The sequence below is a fragment of the Capricornis sumatraensis genome, chromosome X (assembly GCF_032405125.1).
Source record: "Capricornis sumatraensis isolate serow.1 chromosome X, serow.2, whole genome shotgun sequence".
In the NCBI taxonomy this organism is placed as follows: domain Eukaryota; kingdom Metazoa; phylum Chordata; class Mammalia; order Artiodactyla; family Bovidae; genus Capricornis; species Capricornis sumatraensis.
The window spans coordinates 14,302,986-14,321,848 of NC_091092.1; positions in this window are offsets into that span (position 1 = coordinate 14,302,986).

An 18,863-nucleotide genomic window follows, 5' to 3' on the forward strand; every position below is an offset into this window, starting at 1 on the left:
CCATGCCAGGAATCAAACTGGGGTCTCTTGCATTGCAGGTGGATTCTTTACCAGCTGAGCTATCAGGGGAGCCCTACTTAGTTACAATTCTGCTTCAGTTCGGTCACTCAGTCGTGTCCGATTCTTTGTGACCCCATGAACCGCAGCACGCCACGCCTCCCTGTCCATTACCAACTCCCGGAGTTCACTCAAATTCATGTCCAATGAGTCGGTGATGTCATCTAACCATTTCATGCTCTGTCGTCCCTTTTACCTCCTGCCCTCAATCTTTCCCAACATCAGGGTCTTTTCAAATGAGTCAGCTTTTTGCATCAGGTGGCCAAAATACTGGAGTTTCAGCTTCAACATCAGTCCCACCAATGAACACCCAGGACTGATTTCCTTTAGGATGGACTGGTTGGATCTCCTTGCAGTCCAAGGGATTCTCAAGGGTCTTCAACATCACAGTTCAAAAGCATCAATTCTTCGGTGCTCAGCTTTCTTTATAGTCCAACTCTCACATCCATACATGACCACAGGAAAAACCATAGCCTTGACTAGATGGACCTTTGTTGGCAAAGTAATGTCTCTGCTTTTGAATATGCTGTCTAGGTTGGTCATAACTTTCCTTCCAAGGAGTAAGCGTCTTTTAATTTCATGGCTGCAGTCACCATCTGCCGTGGTTTTGGAGTTCAAAAACATAAAGTCAGCCACTGTTTCCACTGTTTCCCCATCTATTTGCCATGAAATGATGGGACCGGATGCCATGATCTTCGTTTTCTGAATGTTGAGCTATAAGCCAACTTTTTCATTCTCCTCTTTCACTTTCATCAAGAGGCTCTTTAGTTCTTCTTCACTTTCTGCCATAAGGGTGGTGTCATCTGCATATCTGAGTATATTGATATTTCTCCCAGCAATCTTGATTCCAGCTTATGCTTCATCCAGCCCAGTGTTTCTCATATATGTTAAATATATATGTTATATATACATATATATGTACATATACATATACATATAAATATATATGTTAAATAAGCAGGGTGACAATATACAGCCTTGACATACTCCTTTTCCTATTTGGAACCAGTCTGTTGTTCCATGTCCAGTTCTATCTTTTGCTTCCTGACCTGCATACAGGTTTCTCAAGAGGCAGGTCAGGTGACCTGGTATTTCCATCTCTTTCAGAATTTTCCACAGTTTATTGTGATTCACACAGTCAAAGGCATTGACATGTCAATAGAGCAGAAATAGATGTTTTTCTGGAACTCTCTTGCTTTTTCCATGATCCAGCAGATGTTGGCAATTTGATCTCTGGTTCCTCTGTCTTTTCTAAATCCAGCTTGAACATCTGGAAGTTCACAGTTCATGTACTGCTGAAGCCTGGCTTGGAGAATTTTGAGCATTACTTTACTAGCATGTGAGATGAGTGCAATTGTGCGGTAGTTTGAGCATTCTTTGGCATTGGCTTTCTTTGGGATTGGAATGAAAACTGATCTTTTCCAGTCCTGTGGCCACTGCTGAGTTTTCCAAATTTGTTGGCATATTGAGTGCAGCACTTTCACTGCATCATCTTTTAGGATTTGGAATAGCTCAACTGGAATTCCATCACCTCCACTAGCTTTGTTCACAGTGATACTTCCCAAAGTCCACTTGACTTCACATTCCATGATGACTGGCTCTAGGTGAGTGATCACACCATCGTGATTATCTGGATCTTGAAGATCTTTTTTGTACAGTTCTTCTGTGTATTCTTGCCACCTCTTCTTAATATCTTCTGCTTCTGTTAGGTCCCTACCATTTATGTCCTTTATTGAACCCATCTTTGCATGAAATGTTCCCTTGGTATCTCTAATTTTCTTGAAGAGATCTCTAATCTTTCCTATTCTATTGTTTTCCTCTATTTCTTTGCATTGATCACTGAGGAAGGCTTTCTTATCTCTCCTTGCTATTTTTTGGAACTCTGCATTCAAATGGGTATTTCTTTTCTCCCTTTGCTTTTCGCTTCTCTTCTTTTCACAGCTATTTGTAAGGCCTCCTCAGACAGCCATTTTCCTTTTTTGCATTTCTTTTCCTTGGGGATGGTCTTGATTCCTGTCTCCTGTACAATGTCACGAAACTCCATCCATAGTTCATCAGCCACTCTATCAAATCTAGTCCCTATTTCTCACTTCCACTGTATAATCATAAGGGATTTGATTTAGGTCATACCTGAATGGTCTAGTGGTTTTCCCTACTTTCTTCAATTTGAGTCTGAATTTGGCTATAAGGAGTTCATGATCTGAGACACAGTCAGCCCCCAGTGTTGTTTTTGCTGAATGTATAGAGCTTCTCCTACTTTGGCTGCAAAGAATATAATCAATCTGATTTTGGTGTTGGCCATCTGGTGATGTCCATGTGTAGAGTCTTCTCTTGTGTTGTTAGAAGAGCATGTTTGTGATGATCAGTGTGTTCTCTTGGCAAAACTCTATTAGCCTTTGCCCTGCTTCATCCTGTACTCCAAGGCCAAATTTGCCTGTTACTCCAGGTGTTTCTTGACTTCCTACTTTTGCATTCCAGTCCCCTATAATGAAAAGGACATCTTTATTGGGTGTTACTTCTAGAAAGTCTTGTAGGTCTTCATAGAACCGTTCAAATTCAGCTTCTTCAGCATTACTGGTCAGGGCATAGACTTGGATTACTGTGATATTGAATGGTTTGCCTTGGAAACGAACAGAGATCATTCTGTCATTTTTGAGATTGCATCCAAGTACTGCATTTTGGACTCTTTTGTTGACTATGATGGCTACTCCACTTCTTCTGAGGGATTCCTGCCCACAGTAGTAGATATAATGGTCATCTGAGTTAAATTCACCCATTCCAGTCCATCTTAGTTTGCTGATTCCTAGAATGTCGACGTTCCTTCTTGCCATCTCCTGTTTGACCACTTCCAATTTGCCTTGATTCATAGACCTAACATTCCAGGTTCCTATGCTATATTGCTCCTTACAGCATCAGGCCTCACTTCTATCACCAGTCACATCCACAACTGGGTGTTGTTTTTGCTTTGGCTCCATCCCTTCATTGTATCTGGAGTTATTTCTCCACTGATCTCCAGTAGCATATTGGGCACCTACCGACCTGGGGAGTTCCTCTTTCAGTGTCCTGTCTTTCTGCCTTTTCATACTGTTCATGGGGTTCTCAAGGCAAGAATACTGAAGTGGTTTGCCATTCCCTCCTCTAGTGGACCACATTCTGTCAGACCTCCCCACCATGACCCCTCCGTTTTGGGTGGCCCCACACGACATGACTTGGTTTCATTGAGTTAGACAAGCTTGGTCCATGTGATCAGATTGGCTAGTTGTCTGTGATTGTGGTTTCAGTCTGTCTGCCCTCTGATGTCCTCTCTCAGCGCCTACCGTTTTACTTGGGTTTCTCTTACCTTGGACGTGGAGTATCTCTTCAGGGCTGCTCCAGCAAAGTGCAGCCACTGCTCCTTACCTTGGATGTGGGGTAGCTCCTCTCGGCCGCTCCTGTGCCATCACGCAGCCGCTGTGACAGCTTAGTTATAATTAAAAGTCTTAAGAGCAAAATTTTTACAGAGCCTTCCCTTTTGGTAGATTTTCCTCTTTTATTACCTAGGCTTTTCTACCCCTGTTCATTTTTCTCCTTTCTTTCTTTCTGCACCTAGCCTGTATGATTTCAACCATTATGTCTTGAAATTACTGATTCTTTCTTCAGCCTACTCATAAATGCTGTTGAACCCCTTTAGTGGTTTTACTTTTTCAGCTCCAGATTTACCTTTATAATTTATCCATTTTCATATTATCTATTTGGTGAGACATTGTTCTATCTGTTTCCTTTGTTTCTTTGTGCATTGTTTCCCTTAGCTTTTTGAGCATATTTAAAAGTGGTATTTTATGGACTTCCCTGGCAGTACAGTGGTTAAGACTTCACCTTCCAATGCAGGGGGTATGGGTTCAATCCCTTGTTGGGTAACTAAGATCCCACATGCCTCAAGGCCATAAAACCAAAACATAAAAAAGAAGCAATATTGCAACGAATTTAATAAAGACTTTAAAAATGGTCTGCATCAAAAAAATCTTAGTCTTAAAAAAAAGATTGTTATTTTAAAGGCTTTGGGTAGTAAGTCCAATTTCTGGGCTTCCTCAGGGGTAGTTTGTAATATATTTTTCCTGTGGACCCCAGTTTCTTATTTCTTTGCATATCTCATAATTTTTGTTGAAAATTGGATATTTTGGAAAGTATAACATTACAACCCTAAATAATAGATTATCCCTCCTTACCATAATTTGTTGTTGCCATTTGTGATGTGTTAGTTATTTATATCAGAGAAGGCAATGGCACCCCACTCCAGTACTCTTGCCTGGAAAATCCCATGGATGGAGGAGCCTGGTAGGCTGCAGTCCATGGGGTCGCTAAGAGTCGGACACAACTGAGTGACTTCACTTTCACTTTTCACTTTCATGCACTGGAGAAGGAAATGGCAACCCACTCCAGTGTTCTTGCCTGGAGAATCCCAGGGACAGGGGAGCCTGGTGGGCTGCTGTCTATGGGGTCACACAGAGTCAGACACGACTGAAGTGACTTAGCAGCAGCAGCAGCAGCAGTAGCAGTTATTTATGTAGTGACTTTTCTAAGATATTTTTATAATGACTGTGTTTGTTGTATGTGGTCACTGAAGGCTCTGTTCTGTTAGCTTAGTGATTTCCTTAAATATCTAGAGCAAAAAAGCAAACCAAATAAAAATAGTGCCTTGGTCTTTATAAATTGACTCTAGGTTGGTGTCCTCCTTCAATGCTTAGCAACGGTATTTACAACTCTGCCTTAGTCTTTATTTCCCATTTACACAGAATAAATATCAGCCAAAGGTGACATCTTAGGGTTTCTGTAGTCTTTTCTGAGCACATGTTTATTACTGAACATGCATGGTCTTCTAGATCCTTCAGTATATGTAGGAACTTTCAAAGTACTATCCCTCCTCCTGAGTTGTACCTTCTATCCAACCTTGCCTCAAGCAGCTACAGCTACCATACACTTTTAAATTTTTTTTAAATTTTAATTTTTTTGGCTGTGCTGGGTCTTTGTTGCTTTGCACGGGCTTTCTCTAGTTGTGATGTGCAGGCTTCTCATTGCAGTGCTTCTCTTGTGGATCACAGGCTCTAGGGCATGCAGGGTTCATTAGTTGTGTCACACAGTCTCAGTAGTTGTGGCATGCAAGCTCAGTAGCAGTGGCACACGGGCTCAGTTGCTCTGTGACGTCTGGAATCCTCCTGGACCAGGGATTGAACCCATGTTCCCTGCATTGGCAGGCAGATTCTTATCCACTGTGCCACCAGGGAAGTTCTACCATATGCTTTTATATGTTTTATAAAATTGCCACTCAAAATAAAAACAACAACGAGATGCTATCTTACACCAGCTAGATTGACAAATATTTTTAAAAAGAAAAAGAATAACAAGTATTGGATTGGCAAGGAAGTGGAGAAACTGGAACACTAGTACCCTGTTCATGGGAATGTAAAATGGTACAGCCACTGAGGAGAACTGTTGGTTCCTCAAAAAGTTAAAAATGAATTATCATATAATTCAGTGATTCGTCTTCTGGGAATATATTCCCCAAATTTAAAGCTGAACCTTGAAGAGATATTTATACACTCATGTTCATAGCAGCAGCAGCATTATTCACAATAGCTAAAAGATGGAAGTGATGCAAATGTCTATTGATGGAAGAATGTATAAGCATAATATGGCATATACATACAATGGAATATTATTTAGTTTTAAAGAAGGAAGAAAATTCTGATGTGTGTCAGAACATGGATGAAGCTTGAGGACATTATGCTAAATGAAATAAGCCAGTCATAAAAATGCAAATACTGTATTATTCCACTTGTATGAATTACTTAGGCTTGTCAAATTCATAGAGATATAAATTAGAATGGTGGTTGCCAGCGGTTGTTTGGAGGGAGGAATTGGGAATTACTGTTTATAGAACTTCAGTTTTGCAAAATGAAAAGAGTTCTGGAGATGGATGGTGGTGATGCTCCCCAAAATATGAATGTGCTAGTGGCTCAGACAGTAAAGCGTCTGTCTACAATGTGGGGGACCCAGGTTCGATCCCTGGGTTGGGAAGATCCGCTGGAGAAGGAAGTGGCAATCCACTCCAGTACCATTGCCTGGAAAATCCCATGGATAGAGGAGCCTGGTAGGCTACAGTCCATGGGGTCACAAAGAGTCAGACACGAGTGAGCGACTTCATTCATTCATTCATTCATTTATTGAATGGCACTGAACCATACACTTAAAAATGATTAAGATGGCATATTTTATGTTATGTATATTTTACTACAGTTTTTTTTTTTTAATTGTGAAAAATCACCACCCAAGCGGTGACTCCAGTCTGGAGAGTTTGGAGGCAGGGGATGGCAAAACACAGGCAAGTCCCTTAGCTGATCTCTTGGTGAGCAATCAGGCAGTCAAAACCCCAAACCACTATTCTTTGAGAAAAAGTTTTGCATTTCTCATTTTGGCACCCATAAGCTCACCATTCCATAATTGTCAGCGAGCTGTTGATTGGGGGCAGGTAGGAAAAATGTCATAACACTCTCTTACTAGAACTCAGCAGCCTCCTTCTTCATCAAGCAACACCCTGGTTGTTCTAAGCTTTCATTGGAGGAAGTAAATATTCTTCTATTTTGGACATGTTACATTTGAGATAGCTTTAGACACTCAGGTTGCCTTATCAGGGATATAAGATATGGATATAAGAATATCCATATAAGATATGGATATAAGAATCTGTACCTCAATAGACAGGTTTAAGCTGGAAGTAAACAGTAGATATGTGAGTCATAAGCCTATAGATAGTAGTATAAGTCATGAAACTAGTTGAGAGCCTTCAAGGAGAGAAAAAAAGTCAGAAAAGAACAGGTTAGGGAGGGAGACCTGGGCAGTATAATATTTAAAGAAGCAGAGAATGGGTCATAAAGGAGACAGAGAATTTATCAATGAAGTAGGAAGTAAACCAGGATTGTGGTGTATAGAAGTTAAGAAACTAGTGTTTCAGAGGAAAGGGTTCAAGATCATGTCATAGGAAGATTCTGAGCTCACCTCATCACATGGACACAACAAATCTGCAACTGCATATGGATAGTTCCTCCAGAAAGGGACCTGAAAACTAAGTAATCAGAGCCTTCACAACAAAGCATCAAAGGACAGCATTGAGATGGACAGAAAAGACAAAGATGTGTTCTTGCCAAGGATAAAAGCGCATTATATCCATGGTTGATTCACAATCAGGAGTGATCACAAAAATACATATCATTTGCCAGGGGAGCAAGGGATTTGAGCTCCACACCAGGTACCCCAACTGCTATATCCTGCCCAAGACAGATGAGCCCCTCAAACATCTGGCTTTGAAAATCAATGAGAACTAGGTCCAGGAAAAAATATAACTATAGGGAATGGAGAATCCTCTCTTAAAGGCCCCTGTACAGACTCACTCAACAAAAATAAATAAATAAATAAAAATTGCATGGATCCTAAGTAAAAGGGACACATTTACTAATCTTTAAGTATCTTCCAGAAAGACATAAATTAGCTGGGATGCTATGTGGGAATTGTACATTGGAAGAAGCAATTGATGTGATCTCAGGCTATCTTGCTAATGCCAGTGCTGGTGGACACCATTATGAAGTTTTTCTTTTATACTGAGCACAAATGGGCACATCCAGTTAATTATACTGTGAGCACAAATGGGCACATACAGTTAAGAGTCCCACCCACCCATGCACCTTAGTTAGGCCTCACAGTCAACCAAGTCATATTCATGCCAACCAGTGCATGCAGTAGCCACAGCCAGGTCCTGCAGCCAATCTGGGGGTATCTGTGTCCACCAGTGTACTCTTGCAGCTGCAATCAGGCTTCACAGTAATTCCAGGGACCAACTTCACCCACCTAGAGACTGCAGCAGTAGCTGCATCCTTGCCAAGAAAGGAGAGTGTATTCAGCCCACATAAGAGACCCTACTTCAGTGCCTGAGTCTGGTGGCCAGGTGAAATTGTGCCTCTGAGCTCCATACGACGTATCTTAAATAAGGCCACTCCTTCAAGACTGGAAGATACAGCTGATTTACATAATTGTTGTTGCTTAGATGCTAAAGTCATGTCCAACTCCTGTGACCCTACGGACTGTAACTTACCAGGTTCCTCTGCCCATGGGATTTCCCAGGCAAGAATATTGGAGTGGGTTGCCATTTCCTTCTCCAGGGGATCTTCCCAACCCAGGGATCAAACTCACATCTTCTGAATTGGCAAGTGGATTCTTTACCACTGAGCCACATGAGAAGCCATGATTTATATAATACATAGAAACAAATACAGATAATTAGGCCAAATGAGGAGACAGAGGAATATGTTCCAATAGAAAGACCAAGATGAATCTCAAAAAATTGGTTAAATTAAACGGAGAAAAGCAATCTACCTGATATAATTGTTCAAAGTAATGGTCATAAAGATGCTCATCAAATATGGGAGAAGAATGGATGAACAGAGTAAGAACTTCAGCAAAGAAATAGAAAATATAAGAAAGTACCAAACAGAAGTTATAACTGAAATGAAAAATACACTGGAGGGGTTCAATAGCAGACTGGATGATGTAGAAGAGGTTTAATAGCAGATTGGATGATGTAGAAGAACCAATCAGTGACCTGGAAGACAAGACAATGGAACTCACCCAGATAGAGAAGCAAAAAAAAAAATAATAATAATTTAAAGAAGTAAAGATACATTAAGGGACCTTAGGGGCAACATCAAGAATAACATTCACATTATAGAAATCTCAGAAGGAGAAGAGAGAGATAAAGGGACAAAAAATTATTTGAAGAAACAGTGGCTAATAAATTTCCAAGTCTGGGGAGGGAAACAGACAGCTAGATCCAGGAAGAGCAGAGAACTCAAAATAAGATGAACATAAAGAAACATACACCTTCTGCACAACAAAGGAAAGTATAAGCAAGATGAAAAGACATGGGAGAATGTCTTTCAGAATGGGAGAAAATAATAGCAAATGAAGCAACTGACAACAACTAATCTCAAAAATATACAAGCAACTTATACAGCTCAATTCCAGAAAAATAAACGACCCAATCAAAAAATGGGCCAAAGAACTAAATAGACATTTCTCCAAAGAAGACATATGGATGGCTAACAAACACATGAAAAGATGCTCAACATCACTCATTATCAGAGAAATGCAAATCAAAACCACAATGAGGTACCACTTCACACCAGTCAGAATGTCTGCGATCCAAAAATCTGCAAGCAATAAATGCTGGAGAGGGTGTGGAGAAAAGGGAACCCTCCTACACTGTTGGTGGGAATGCAAACTAGTACAGCCACTTTGGAGAACAGTGTGGAGATTCCTTAAAAAATTGCAAATAGAACTACCTTATGACCCAGCAATCCCACTGCTGGGCATACACACCGAGGAAACCAGAATTGAAAGAGACACATGTACCCCAATGTTCATCGCAGCACTGTTTATAATAGCCAGGACATGGAAACAACCTAGATGTCCATCAGCAGATGAATGGATAAGAAAGCTGTGGTACATATACACAATGGAGTATTACTCAGCTGTTAAAAAGAATACATTTGAATCAGTTCTGATGAGATGGATGAAACTGGAGCCGATTATACAGAGTGAAGTAAGCCAGAAAGAAAAACACCAATACAGTATACTAACACATATATATGGAATTTAGAAAGATGGCAATGATGACCCTGTATGCAAGACAGCAAAAAAGACACAGATGTGTATAACGGACTTTTGGACTCAGAGGGAGAGGGAGAGGGTGGGATGATTTGGGAGATGGCATTGTAACATGTATGCTATCATGTAAGAATCGAATCGCCAGTCTATGTCCGATGCAGGATACAGCATGCTTGGGGCTGGTGCACGGTGATGACCCAGAGAGATGTTATGGGGAGGGAGGTGGGAGGGGGGTTCATGTTTGGGAACACATGTACACCCGTGGTGGATTCATGTCAATGTATGGCAAAACCAATACAGTATTGTAAAGTAAAATAAAGTAAAAAAAAAAAAAAAAGAAAGAAACATACACCAAGGTACACTGGAAAAGTTAAGGATAGAGAAGGAATACTAAAATTAGCAACAGAAAAAATAACTTGTCATGTAAAGGGAAACCCCATAAAGCTATCTGCATATTTTTAAGCAGAAACTGTACAGGCTAGAAGGGACTGGCATGACATATTTCAAAGTGCTGAGAGGAAAATTAAAAAAAAAACACTTCCAACCAAGAATTCTCTACCTGGAAAGATTATCATTCAGAATTAAAGAAGAGATCAAGAGTTCCCCAGATAAGCAAAAGTTAAAAGAGTTCATCACCACTAAATTGGCCCTTTATGACATGTTAAAGGGATTTCTTTAAGCTGAAAAAGAAATGACACTAATCAGGAATCATATAATTGTAAAAATCTCACTGGAAATGGTAAATATATAATAAAGGTAGTGGATCAATCATTTCTAAAGCAAGCATAAAGGTTAAAAGTCAAAAGCAATAAAATTAACTAAAATTACAATAATTACTTAAGGTATGAATAAAATAGGGCTTCCTTGGTGATAGCAATGCAGGACTACCTCAAGAAACAAGAAAAATCCCAAATAAATAATCTAACTTTATAACTAAAGGAACTAGAAGAAGAATAACAAAAGAAGCCCAAAATTAGAATGAAGGAAATAATAAAGATCAGAGTGGAAATAAATGAAATATAGACTAAAAAACAAATGTAGAAAAGATCAGTGAGACTAAGAGTTTGTTCTTCGAAAAGATTAACAAAATCGACAAACCTTTATCTAGACTAACCAAGAAAAAAAAAGAGAACTCAAATACATCAGGAAAGAAAGAGAAGTTACAGTTGATATCACAGAAATACAAAACATGACAAGAGACTACTATAAGCAATTATATGCCAATGTATTGAATAAACTAGAATACATGGATAAATTCCTAGAAGAATACAGTACTCCAAGACTGAATTATGAAGAAATAGAAAATCTGAATAGATGGATTACTAGTAAGGAGATGGAAATAATTATCAGAAAACTTCCAACAAACAAAACCCCAGGACCAGATAGTTTCACTGCTGACTTCTAAAAAACATTCAAATTAAATTTAATACCTATGTTTCTCAAACTCTTCCAAAAAACTGAAGGGGAGAAAAACCTTATAAGCACATTTTGCAAAACCAGCATTATACTGACACCAAAACCAGACAAGAATAACACACACAAAAAAGAAAATGACAGGCCAACATCCCTGATGAACATATATGCAAAATCCTCAACAAAATATTAGCAAACCAAATCCAGCAGTACTTTAAAAGGATCATATGCCACAATCACATGGAATTAATTCTAGGGATGCAAGGATGGTTCAACATTTGCAAATCAATCAACATGATATATCCCATTAACAAAATGAAGGATAAAAATAACATAATCATCTCAATAGATGCAGAAAAAGCATTTAACAAAATTAAACATCCATTTATGATAAAAAGAAAACTCTCAACAAAGTTGTAGGTATAGATGGACAATAACTCAAAGTAATAAGCACCATATATAATAAAGCAACAGCTAATATCATACTCAATGGTGAAAAGCTGGAAGTTTTCTGAGTTCAGAAACAAGACAAAGAAACTCACTCTGGCTACTTTCATTCAATGTAGTATTGGAAGTTTTAGCCACAGCAATTAGGCAAAAAAAATAAATTAAAAGCATCCAAATTGGGAAAGAAGAAATAAAGCTGTCACTATCTGTAGATGACATGATAACTCTATGGCAAGGACCCTAAAGATTCCACCAAAACACTGTTAGAACTAATAAATGAATTCAGTAAAGTCACAGGATAAAAAATCAATATACAAAAATCTGCAGTATTTCTATACAATAATAATGAACTATCAGAAAGACAAGTGAAGGAAACAATCTTATTTACAATTGCCTTCAGTTCAGTTCAGTTCAGTCGCTCAGTCATGTCCAACTCTTTGAGACCCCATGAATCGCAGCACGCCAGGCCTCCCTGTCCATCACCATCTCCCAGAGTTCACCCAAACTCATGTCCATTGAGTCGGTGATGCCATCCAGCCATCTCATCCTCTGTCGTCCCCTTCTCCTCCTGCCCCCAATCCCTCTCAGCATCAGAGTCTTTTCCAATGAGTCAACTCTTCACATGAGGTGGCCAAAGTACTGGAGATTCAGCTTTAGCATCAGTCCTTCCAAAGAACACCCAGGACGGATCTCCTTCAGAATGGACTGGTTGGATCTCCTTGCAGTCCAAGGGACTCTCAAGAGTCTTCTCCAATGCCACCGTTCAAAAGCATCAATTCTTTGGTGCTCCGCTTTCTTCACAGTCCAACTCTCACATCCATACATGACCACAGGAAAAACCATAGCCTTGACTAGATGGACCTTAGTCAACAAAGTAATGTCTCTGCTTTTCAATATGCTATCTAGGTTGGTCATAACTTTCCTTCCAAGGAAAAAGTGTCTTTTAATTTCATGGCTACAGTCACCATCTGCAGTGATTTTGTAGCCCCCCAAAATGAAGTCTGACACTGTTTCCACTGTTTCCCATGTATTTTCCATGAAGTGATAGGACCAGATGCCATGATCTTCGTTTTCTGAATGTTGAGCTTTAAGCCAACTTTTTCACTCTCCTCTTTCACTTTCATCAAGAGGCTTTTTAGTTCTTCTTCACTTTCTGCCATAAGGGTGGTGTCATCTGCATATCTGAGGTTATTGATATTTCTCCTTGCAATCTTGATTCCAGCTTGTACTTCTTCCAGCCCAGTGTTTCTCATGATGTACTCTGCATGTAAGTTAAATAAGCAGGGTGAAAATATACAGCCTTGATGTACTCCTTTTCCTATTTGGAACCAGTCTGTTGTTCCATGTCCAGTTCTAACTGTTACTTCCTGACCTGCATATAGGTTTCTCAAGAGGCAGGTCAGGTGGTCTGGTATTCCCATCTCTTTCAGAATTTTCCACAGTTTATTTTGATCCACACAGTCAAAGGCTTTGGCATAGTCAATGATCCAGCAGATGTTGGCAATTTGCATTAAGAAGAATAAAAAGCACAGGAAAAATTTAACCAAGGAGATGAAAGTTCTGTACACTGAAAAGTATAAAACACCAATGAAAGAAATTGAAGAGTCACAAATAAACGGAAAAGATATTTGATTATCACAAATTGGTAGACTTAATATTGTTAAAATGACCATACCACCCAAAACAATCTACAGATTCAATGATATCCCTTTCAAATTTCTAATGGCATGTTTTACAGAACTAGAACAAAACAATTCTAAAAATTTATATGGAATTACAAAATATCCCAAATAGCTAAAATGTCTTAAGAGGTAAGAATGAAACTGGAGCTATTACTCTCCCTGATTTTAAACTATCCTACAAAATTACAGTAATCAACACAGTATGGTATTGGCACAAAAACACAGACACAGATTAGTGGAACAGAAGTGAGAGATTGGAAATGAACCCACAGGTATGTGAACAATTAATCTGCAACAAAGGATCAAGAAGAATACATGGGAGAAATGATAGTCTCTGCCATAGGAAATCTGGACAACCACATGCAAAAGAATTAAACTGAACCACTATCTTACATCATACACAAAAACTAACTCAAAATGGATTAAAGACTTGAATGCAATACCTGAGACCATAAAATTCCTAGAAGAAAACATAGATGGTAACCTCACTGACACCAGTCTTAGTAATGTTTCTGTGGATCGGACTCCAAATAAAAAGGAAACAAGCAAAAATAAACAAAGGATTACATTAATCTAAAAAGCTTCTGCACAGTGAAGCAAACCATCATCAAAATGAAAATGCAACCTATTGAATGGGAGTAGATATTTGCAAATCATATAGCCAATAAAGAGTTAGTATCCAAAAAGAATTCATATAACTCAACAACAACAAAAAAACCAACCCAATTAAAAATGGGCAAAGGATCTAAATAGACCATATTCCAAAGACATAGAGATGGCCAACAGGCACATTAAGAGATATTCAATATCACTAATTATTAGGGATATCCAAATCAAAACCAAAATGAGATATCACCTCAGAACTGTTAGAATGGCTATTATTGAAAAGACAAGAAATAAGAAATGTTGGAGAGGATGTGTAGAAAAAGGAATCTTTGTATACTCTTTGTGGGACTGTAAATTGGTACAGTCACTATGGAAAACCGTATGGAGGTTCTTCAAATACTTATGAATATATTCCACTTCTGAGTGGAATGAAAACATGAAAACAGTAATTAAAAAAGATAAATGCATCCTTGTGTTCACTGAAGCATTATTTACAATAGCCAAGATATGGTAACAACCTAAGTGTCCATTAATGGATGAATGGTTAAGGAAGATGTAGTATATACACAGAATGGAATATTAGCCAGCTACAAAAAAGACATCCTGCCATTTGTGACAATGTGGGTGGACCTTGAAGATCTTATGCTAAGTGAAGTAAGTCAGATGGAGAAACACAAATACTGTATGATTTCATTCATATGTGTAATCTAAAGAAAGGATACAAATGAACAAACAAAATAAAACAAAAATTCATAGATGAGATTAGTGGGAATCTATCTAATCTCAGAGGGGAAGGGGCCTGGAGGGGTGAGTGAAACTGAAGGAAGTCAACTGTATGGTGATGGATGGTAACTAGCCTCGTGGTGATCATTTTGCAGTATATACAGATATCAAATTATAATGCTGTATACCTGAATATATTTTTAAAAAAGAGAATAGAGTGTTTCAAGAAAGAGGGAGTGGTAAACTGCATTGGATGTAGATGAGCAGTTGAGATGAGGACATAAATTACCACAGATTTGGCAAGATGGATGGGAGAGGTGTTACCAAAGATCTAGTAAAGAATGGTGTGTTACTGAAGCAAATTTAGGGGAAAATGAAAGTGGAGACAATGACTTTATAGAGAACTTCAAGAAATTGTGCTGAGTGGAATAGAGAAAAGGAGCAATAGCTTGGTTGTAATTTTTTAAAAATAAATGGGACAAAATATACCATATATATATATGCTGATGGAAATAATAGACTGGTGACACAGAGTATAAATACATGTGTTAAGCCTTGAGAAGTGAGCTTCTCCAGTGGCTCAGCGGTAAAGAATCTACCTGCAATGCAGGAGACATGGGATCTATCCCTGGGTAGGGAAGATCCCCTGGAGGAGGGCATGGCAACCCACTCCAGTATACTTGCCTGGAGAATCCCATGGACAGAGGGGGCCTGGTGGGCTACAGTTCCTAGGGTCTCAAAGAGTCAGACATGACTGAAGCGACTGAGCACACATGCACATAAGACTTGAGAAATGAGAGAACTGGAATCCAAAGTACAAACAAAGGGGATGTAAATAATAATCTTTCATTTATTGAACTCACAGTATGTACCAGATACTATTCCAATACCTTATAGGTATTCATGTAGTCCTCAAAACAACCCTATGGGGTAGATACTATTATTGTTGTTGTTGTTAAGTCGCTAAGTTGTGTCTGACTCTTTTGTGACCCCATGGACTGTAGCCCAACAGGCTCTTCTGTCCATGGGATTTCCCAGGCAAGAATACTGGAGTGGGTTGCCATTTCCTTCTCCAAGATACTATTATTACCCATATTAATTTTAAAAATAAAAAACCTAAGGCATAGCAAGATTAACTTGTTCAAAGCCACACGGCCAGTAAATTATAGTCAGTATTTGAACATGGCATTAGATCCCACACTCTTAACTACACTGTTGTACAGTGAATGGAGGATGCTAGAATGTAGGCACAAATATAAGTAGACAGTAAATTTGGTGATAAAAAGATGAAGCCATCATCTGATTGATTTTATTTACACAATGAAATAAGAAACAAAGGTCCACATCAATATATATAGAACAGTCTCATTTCTTTTAATGCCAACATGATACTTTATCATACGGTTGTGCCACAATTTAATTACTTAACTAATAAGTCCCCTATCAAGGAACTTTTGTTTGTAGATTTTTGTTATTACAATGCTGCAACAAATATTCTTGTGTATATTCAGTTCAGTCACTCAGTCCTGTCTGACTCTTTGTGAGCCCATGGACAGCAGTACTCCAGGCTTCCCTGTCCATCACCAACTCCTGGAGCTTGCTCAAACTCATGTCCATTGAGTCGGTGATGCCATCCAACCATCTCATCCTCTTTTGGCCCCTTTTCCTCTGGCCTTCAATCTTTCCCAGCATCAGAGTCTTTTCCAATGAGTCAGTTCTTTGCATCAGGTGGCCAAAGTATCGGAGCTTCAGCATCAGTCCTTCCAATGAATATTCAGGACTGAGTTCCATTAGGATGGACTGGTCGGATCTCCTTCCTGTCCAAGGGACTATCAAGAGTCTTCTCCAACACCACAGTTCAAAAGCATCAATTCTTTGGCCCTCAGCTTTCTTTACGGTCAAACTCTGACATTCATACATGACTATTGGAAAAACTATAGCTTTGTTAGTAAAGCAATGTCTCTGCTTTATAATATGATGTTTAGGTTTGTCAAAGCTTTTCTTCCAAGGAGCAAATGTCTTTTAATTTCACTGCAGTCACCATGTGCAGTGATTTTGGAGGCCAAGAAAATAAAGCCTGTCCCTGTTTCCACTGTTTCCCCATCTATTTGCCATGAAGCGATGAGACCAGACGCCATGACCTTAGTTTTTTGAATGCTGAGTTTTAAGCCAACTTTTTCACTCTCCTCTTTCACTTTATCAAGAGGCTCTTTAGTTCCTTTTCACTTTATGCCGTAAGGGTGCTGTCATCTGCATATCTGAAGTTATTGATATTTCTCCCTGCAATCTTGATTCCAGTTTGTGCTTCATCCAGTCTGGCATTTCACAAGATGTACTCTGCATATAAGTTAAATAAGGAAGGTGACAATATACATCCTTAAGGTACTTCTTTCCCAATTTGGAACCAGTTCGTTGTTCCATGTCCAGTTCTAACTGTTGCTTCTTGACCTGCATACAGATTTCTCAGGAGGCAGGTAAGGTGGTCTAGTATTTCCATCTCTTTAAGAATTTTCCACAATTTGTTGTGATCCACACAAAGGCTTTAGCACAGTCAATGAAGCAGTAGATGTTCTTATGGAACTCTGTTGCTTTTTCTATGATCCAAGGGATGTTGGCAATTTGATCTCTGGTTCCTCTGCCTTTTCTAAATCCAGCTTTAACATCTGAAGTTCTTGGGTCACGTACTATTGAAGTCTAGCTTAGAGAATTTTGAGCATTACTTTGCTAGCATGTGAGATGAGTGCAGTTTTTTGGTAGTTTGAACATTCTTGTGTGTGTGTATATATATATATACACATATATATAATATTTGAACATATTTATAAGTATTTATGTATAATGGACTTCTAGAATTAGATTTTCCAGATCTTCACAATTAAAATTTTAAAAGATATTGCCAATTGTCCTCTGAAAAGATTACACTTATTTATACATCCATCCAATGTATATGAGTGTCTATTTTCCATATCCTTGGAAACATATAATGTTATCAATCTTTACAATATTGACTTTCTGAAGGTTGTAGAAACATAACACATAGTGTGCAGATCTTGGTTTCTAAATGCCACTTTTTTCCAATAAAAGGAACTAGGGAACCATATAGAAATGTTTGATTCTAGTACTGGGGTAGGGAATACACAAGACGAACCTGGAAAATCTTATAGTGCCAGAAAATAAAGTAGTCAAAAAATGGAGACATCAAAATAACGTAGAAGCTCCCAATGGCCAAAGCTGGAACAATTTGAACAACAAAACAATGATAGCATTAGGTTATAAGTCATAAAATAAACATCCATTAGTCTACACTGCTATAAGTAAATATGTGAATAAATGGGCAAGGAGGGTCATCTTCCTCATAGAATTTCTTTTCTTTTTTTTTTTTTTTAGAATTTCAATTAATAAAAACAGATGAAATAGAAGAAATAGAAAATCGCCATTAGGTAAACACCACAGTAGTTAATTGTCATTATAAGAATCACTGATGAAAGCTAAACTTAGTGGGCAAAAGTATGATGATGAAAGGTTGTTGCTGAATGAAAAGACACCAGGATTCTTGGCCTCCGGAGGAGAATTCAATCCAGGGCCAGAGATGAGGCTTGATCGCTCAGAGCTTTTGTGTAATAAAGTTTTATTAAAGTATAAAGGAGATAGAGAAAGCTTCTGACATAGGCATCAGAAGGGGGCAGAAAGATTATCCCCTTGCTAGTCTTCAGCTGGATGTTATATAGTCACTATCAGTCTGTTAATGAAAGAAAGGAATGTCTTAAAATTCAGAATGGCACCAGGCCCCTCACCCATAAGATGCATTTTGGGATAATCTTGGCACCAAAAGGTTCATCCCGGGCCATAAAATGATTAGCTTGAATTTTGTAGAAGGGCAGATCACCATACAAATAGTTTTGTTTACAAAGATTAGGGGAACAATATCTGAGTATAACATAATGGTTTGTCAAGTAGGTTCTGAGCCATTAGGTGGAACCAACTTGAAGACAGAGTTTGGGGTAAATGCATAGTACATTAACATAGCTTAAGGCAAACATGTCCATAAGGAAAATGCATTGGTTATCTCAAGGTTTGAGAACAGTTAACTTCAGGTGAAACCAAGTGTTATTATGGCAACACAGTATTTTAAGAGAAACCTCCTTTTAAATTTGTATAGAGAAGAAAAAAAATATCACTAGTTTGTTTCCTCCTGACACTTGCTGCTGCTGCTGCTGCTAAGTCACATCAGTTGTGTCCGAC